A 6,365-nucleotide genomic window follows, 5' to 3' on the forward strand; every position below is an offset into this window, starting at 1 on the left:
TTTCAGATAAATAATCATCTTTTTCCTTTATTGCCAGTGACACTAGCTTAAATCTTCTATTGAATCTGAATTCAAATAGGGTTTGATAGACGCATATATTCGATTATGTACCGGTCGCAAGGTTCTATAGGAGGCATGTCAATTTCGCGATACCATTCTTCATGAATAGTGCGTACACGCGAACCGAGCTCGGCGAGTTAAAAGTGTAGACACACTGTAGGACCGATGCTTTACATTACCACTGAATCATTCCTATTTAGTTTTATTGCGTGATCCATGTTAAATTCTCGCGTACAATGAGCAGGCACTAAAGCACATTTGGCGCGCGGTCGATGCGTCATCGGTACCCAGGATTCATTTGTATAGTTACCTAGCTTTGTATAGTTAGTTACCTAGCTTTTTCGTGACTTTGTGAATTGTCCGTTGATATATACGAGCGCGCTCATTTTCGCCGAATCGTGTTAGCTCGCTCTCTCTCTTTTTTTTCTCTCTCTCTCTCTCTCTCTCTCTCTCTCGCGCGCGCTCTCTCCCCCTCTCTCTCTTTCTCGCTCTCTCTCGCTCTCTCTCTCTCTCTCTCTCTCTCTCTCTCTCTCTCTCGCAAGCGCGCTCTCTTTCGATCGCTCTCTCTCTCTTCCTCTCTTCCCCCTCCACCTCTCTCTTGTCTTTCTCTCTTCCCCCTCACCATATCTTTCTTGTCTTTCTCCCCCTCTCCCCTCAATGTATGTATGTGTGTGTGTGTGTGTGTGTGTGTGTGTGTGTGTGTGCGTGCGTGCGTGCGTGCGCGCGCGTGTACGCGTGTGTGTGTGTCTGTTTGTTATAGTGAGTACCGTGCGAGGTCTCATGCAAGGGCTTACGAGACATCGCATGGTATTCACTATAACAAACAGACAAACGTAGTCCATGTGTTATTAATGCAATAATTATCGAGAGTGAGAGAGTAATATTATACAAGTGAAAAGGCTTACAATATCAGTCTCTCACTCTCGACAATTATTGCATTAATAACACACGGACGACGTTTATCGGGGAGGATCTCACGCGTCACAATATAGTGAACAGGCCAGCGGAATAATGTACTGCTTGCGCTCTGTTTACATTTATTTATACGAGCGAGGGGGCGTTTGTTAACGTATAAACCTCTGCTGTGTCCCTGACAACACACACCGCTCTTTCTCTCTCCCTATTTCTTTCTCCCCCCCCCTCTCTCTCTCTCTCTCGCTCTCTACCTATCTCGCGCTTCCTCTCTCCTGCTCTCTCTTTCCCTCTCCTCTTCTCTCCCTCTCGCGCTCTCTCTCTTTCTCTCTCTTTCTCTCTCTCTCTCTCTCTCTCTCTCTCTCTCCCTCTCACTCTCACTCTCCCTTTCTCTGTCTCTATCTCACTTTTTCCCTCTCCTCCTCCTCCTTTTTCTCTCTCTCTCTCTCTCTCTCTCTCTCTCTCTCTCACTCTCACTCTCCCCTCATTTTTCCCCTCTCCTCCTCCTCCTTTCTCTCTCTCTCTCTCTCTCACTCAGTCCATCTTGTGGACAGGTATTCAATACGTCCACTGGATGACGGTCGTCTAGCTTATTGGTAATCTGACGCGTTTTAGCCGCAGGAACTGTAAAAACACGAGCAATCCCGTATCAGCATCAATGCATATGTAAGTGTGATAAAAAGACTAGTCATTATGTTTCTATATTTATTATATACATATATATCTATTATATAACACATATATATATCAGGAGTAGATAATAGTTCCCTATTATCTACTCCTGATATATATATCTATTATATAACATATATAGTTGATGTCAGATAAATTCTTAATTACAGATCACATCATTTGCACTTTCGACACGTTAGAAGTTTTCACACCTCTTGTTATCGACTTGCGTTTTAATTAATTTTAGATAAATAATTATCTTTTTCTTTATTGCCAGTGACACTAGCCTAAATCTTCTATTGAATCTGAATTCAAATAGGGTTTGATAGACGCATATATTCGATTATGTACCGGTCGCAAATTCGGCGCACCCCTCGCTCTCTCTCTCTCTCGCTCTCTCTCTCTCTCCTCTCTCTCGCTCCCTCTCTCTCGCAGCGCGCCTTCTTTCGATCGCCTCTCTCTCTCTCTTCCTTCTCTTCCCCCTCCACCTCTCTCTGTCTTTCTCTCTTCCCCCTCACCATATCTTCTTGTCTTCTCCCCCTCTCCCTCAATGTATTGTATTATGTGGCTGTGTTGTGTGTGCTGCTGTGTGGGATGGTGTTTTGGTGTGTTGTGTGCTTTGTGGTGCGTGTGTGTGTGTGGTGCGTGCGGTGCGTGCGTTGTGCGCGCGCGTGTACGCGTGTGTGTGTGTCTGTTTTTATAGCTGAGGTTACCGTGCGAGGTCTCATGCCAAGCCGGCTCGATACAATCGCATGCGTATTCACTATACAAAACAGACAAACGTAGTCCGTGTGTTATTATGCCAATAATTATCGAGAGGAGAAGGAAAGGTTATTTTTTTTTGAATTTTTTTTTTTATACAAGTGAAAAGCTTACAATTATCAGTCTCTCACTCTCGACAATTATTGCCATTAATAACCACACGGACGACGTTTATTCGGCGCGAAAATCTTCACGTGGCGTCACAATATAGTGCAACAGGCCAGCGGAATAAATGTAACTGCTTCGCTGCCTCTGTTTACATTTATTTTATACGAGCGAGGGAACGTTTGTTAACGTATAAACCTCTGCCCTCTGGCCCTGACAACACACACCGCTCCCTCTCACCTCTCTTTCTCCCCCCCCCTCTCTCTCTCTCGCTCTCTACCTAACTCGCCGCTTCCTCTCTCCTGTCTCTCTTCCCCTCTCCTCTTCTCTCCTCGGCAGCTCTCTCTCTTTTTCTCTCTCTTTCTCTCTCTCTTCTCTCTCTCTCTCACTCTCACTCTCCCTTTCTCTGTCTCTATCTCACTTTTCCCTCTCCCCTCCTACCTTTCTCTCTCTTGGTTTTACTCTCCTCGCTCTCTTCTCTCGCTCTCATCTCTCTCTCCTCTCACTCTCACATCTCCCTCTCTGCTCTCTATCTCATTTTTCCCTCTCCTCTCTCTTCTCTCTCTCTCTCTCTCTCTCTCTTCACTCAGTCCATCTTGTGACAAGTGCTTCAAATAGTCCACTGGATGACGGTCGTCTCTGCTTATGGTAATTGACGCCGTTTTAGCCGCAGGAATTGTAAGACACGAGCAAGCCGTATCAAGCATCAATGCATTGTAAGGTATGAGAAAAGACTTAGCTCATATTTTCTATATTTATTATATATATATATACTATATAGATAATATATAACATATATTATATATATATATATATATATTATATAACATATATAGTGATGTCAGATAAATTTGTAATTGTCACATCATTTGCACGTTCGACACGTTAGAAGTTTTTCACGACAATCTTGATTACTCGACTTCCGTTTTAATTAATCTTCAGATAAATAATCATTCTTTTTCCTTTATGCCCAGTCGACACTAGTTAACATCTTTATTGAATCTGAATTCAAATAGGGTTGATAGGACGCATTATAATTCGATTACTGTACGGTCGCAAGCGTTTCTATAGCGAGGCATGCAATTCGCGCATGACCATTCTTCCATGAAATAGTGTTAACTATTTTATTGCCCATGTACTATACAAACCTCTCGCACTCATTTGATATCTCGACCCATCCTACGCTTGGTCAACACACGAGAGAGTAGGAAGCTTGCAAGACGGAGCATTGAACCTAGAACGGATTTATTATAAGTGTCAGGAGCACTCACACAGATCTGCAGAGCTCTGTGATAGAGACATCCTTACATACACGTTGAACTCTAATCACATACATTGCCTACTATTTTAGTTTAGCATGTGGCCCATCGCGTGCAATTTGAATTAATCAGATCGCGTTGCCGAAACATGGTTTGAGAGGCTATAGAGAGGTATTCGTATTTTTTTACACGCTTACACGCTCGTGATGAGCGATCGCGTTTCAAAAGGCTTGGAATTTGTTACAAACGACAAAAAAGGCTCGCGTGTATTTAACATCTGTATGATCCATGTTATATGCCTCGCGTACAATGAAAGCAGGCACTAAGCACATATTGCCGCGCGCGGCGATGCGTCATCGTACCCAGGATTATTTGCTATAGTTACTAGCGCTTTATATAAGTTACCTAGCTTTTCGTGACTTGTGATTGTCGCTTTGATATATACGAGCGCGCTCATTTTCGCGAAAGTGTTAGCTCCTCTCTCTCTCTCTCTTTTTTTTCTCTCTCTCTCTCTCTCCTCTCTCTCTCTCTCTCTCTCGCGGCGCGCTCTCTCCCCCTTCAATCTTCTCGCTCTCTTTCGCTCTCTCTCTCTCTCTCCCTCTCTCTCTCTCTCTCTCTCTCTCTCTCTCTCTCTCTCGCAAGCGCGCTCTCTTTCGATCGCTCTCTCTCTCTTCCTCTCTGTCCCCTCCACCTCTCTCTTGTCTTTCTCTCTTCCCCCTACACATATCTTTCTTGTCTTCTCCCCTCTCCCTCATGTTATGTATCAGTGTGTGTGTTGTGTGTGTGTGTGTGTGTCGTGCTGCGTGCGTGCGTGCGTGCGTGCGCGTGCGTGCGCGCGCGTGTACGCGTGGGTGTGTGTCTGTTTGTTAATAGTGATACCGTGCGAGGTCTCATGCAAGGGCCTTACGAGACATCGGCATGCGTATTCACTATAACAAACAGACAAACGTAGTCGGTTGCGTTATTAATGCAATAATTATCGAGAGTTGGAGAGTGATATTTATACAAGTGAAAAGGCTTACAATATCAGTCTCTCACTCTCGACAATTATATGCATTAATAACACACGGACTACGTTCGTCGCGGAGGATCTCACGCGTCCACAATATAGGAACAGGCCAAGCGAATAATGTACTGCTTGCGCTCTGTTTACATTTATTATTTATTGTGGTTGACGTTTGTCACCACAGGCACTTGAAGCGTTTCAATAAAATATAATGGCTAACTAAATACGAAATCGATTACTACAAATTCTTAATGTTTCTATACTCTCTTTCACCTATTATTGCCGAACAGTTTCCGTGTAAATTCCGTCCAAATCCTACGTCCAACCATACGCTCCGGCCCGCCATTGCTTTCGCGGCGCGACTTTGCGCACGCTAGTCCGCAAATGCAGACGTAAACTCCGCTTTGCTAATCTGAGGGTGGCGGTTATTACCCATTACTGGGGTCTGCGTCGGCTCGGACTAGTTGCACGCTTGCACAAATATAATAGAGTGCACTCTATAAAAAACGCTATTCGAAATTCGAAAGCTCCGAAAACCGAAAATGTTTTTCGTAAGCTGTCACTCGTGCACCACGACATGACACATATGTACGTGACATGTTAACATAAAACAACTGTAATATGTTTTACAGTCTTTATGTATATCCAGCTCAGTGTAAATATTTCACGGTTTTGCTGCGAAACATTTGTGTGTTTGCTTACAGGTACTGCCACATAACCTGCTCCGATGTCATTATATAATGCTAGGAATTGCAATATTAATAATATGGCATAATTATATAATGTAGAGACGTTTTGAAAAACGAAAAGCTCGAGTATCGAAACGCATTTGACCTCAGGGTTCGTACATAGATTGTAAAACTGTAATATAGCTTTTCTGTCAACGACGACAGACAACATCAAAGCACATGAACTGCTTCTACATAAACTATACAGTTTATGTGTACTTGATTGTGTAGCGTTTTTGGGATCTTCGGCGACACCGAATGCGCCACGATCGAAACGTAAGTGACTAGCAACAACCTTAGGTATTTCACTCACCTGTTGTGCCCGAGGCGTTGAAATGGCCGTCTCGTCGTCACCGGACTCCGCTAGCCACTCGAGCTGCCTCAGTGCTACTGCGCTCCCTCGCAATAACCCGTTCACCTGTTCCGGTTCCGGTGCGTCGTATAGTATAGTCAACAATGCAAGACGAGTAACGATACGCACACACAACAACGGGCAACTCCCACCCTAGATACAATAATGTAACCCCACAAGAGTCTAGCATCTTGTTGGGTTACACTATGTATGCTACTCCACCTTGCCTGTTGGCCTTACTGCATGCTGGAATAACAAGTGTTATACCGGGGTAAGCACAGAGGTTAAACAAATAAACAAACTAATGAACGCAGCCGGGCAAAGGGATACAGTAACCGGCAGCCTCCCGTCGTCAGCCGTGCACGAATAGACTAACTTCCCCTCTATTCGTGTTAATACTTCTACTCTAGTACTGCATTATTTACCGGCCCACAAACGACAAGACAATACTGCGGTCCTACTCACCAACGGCCGCTATAGCGCATAACGCGGCTGGGGGCGCCTCTCGT

The sequence above is a fragment of the Priapulus caudatus genome, unplaced genomic scaffold (genome assembly GCF_000485595.1).
Source record: "Priapulus caudatus unplaced genomic scaffold, Priapulus_caudatus-5.0.1 Scaffold2561, whole genome shotgun sequence".
NCBI classification, from domain to species: domain Eukaryota; kingdom Metazoa; phylum Priapulida; class Priapulimorpha; order Priapulimorphida; family Priapulidae; genus Priapulus; species Priapulus caudatus.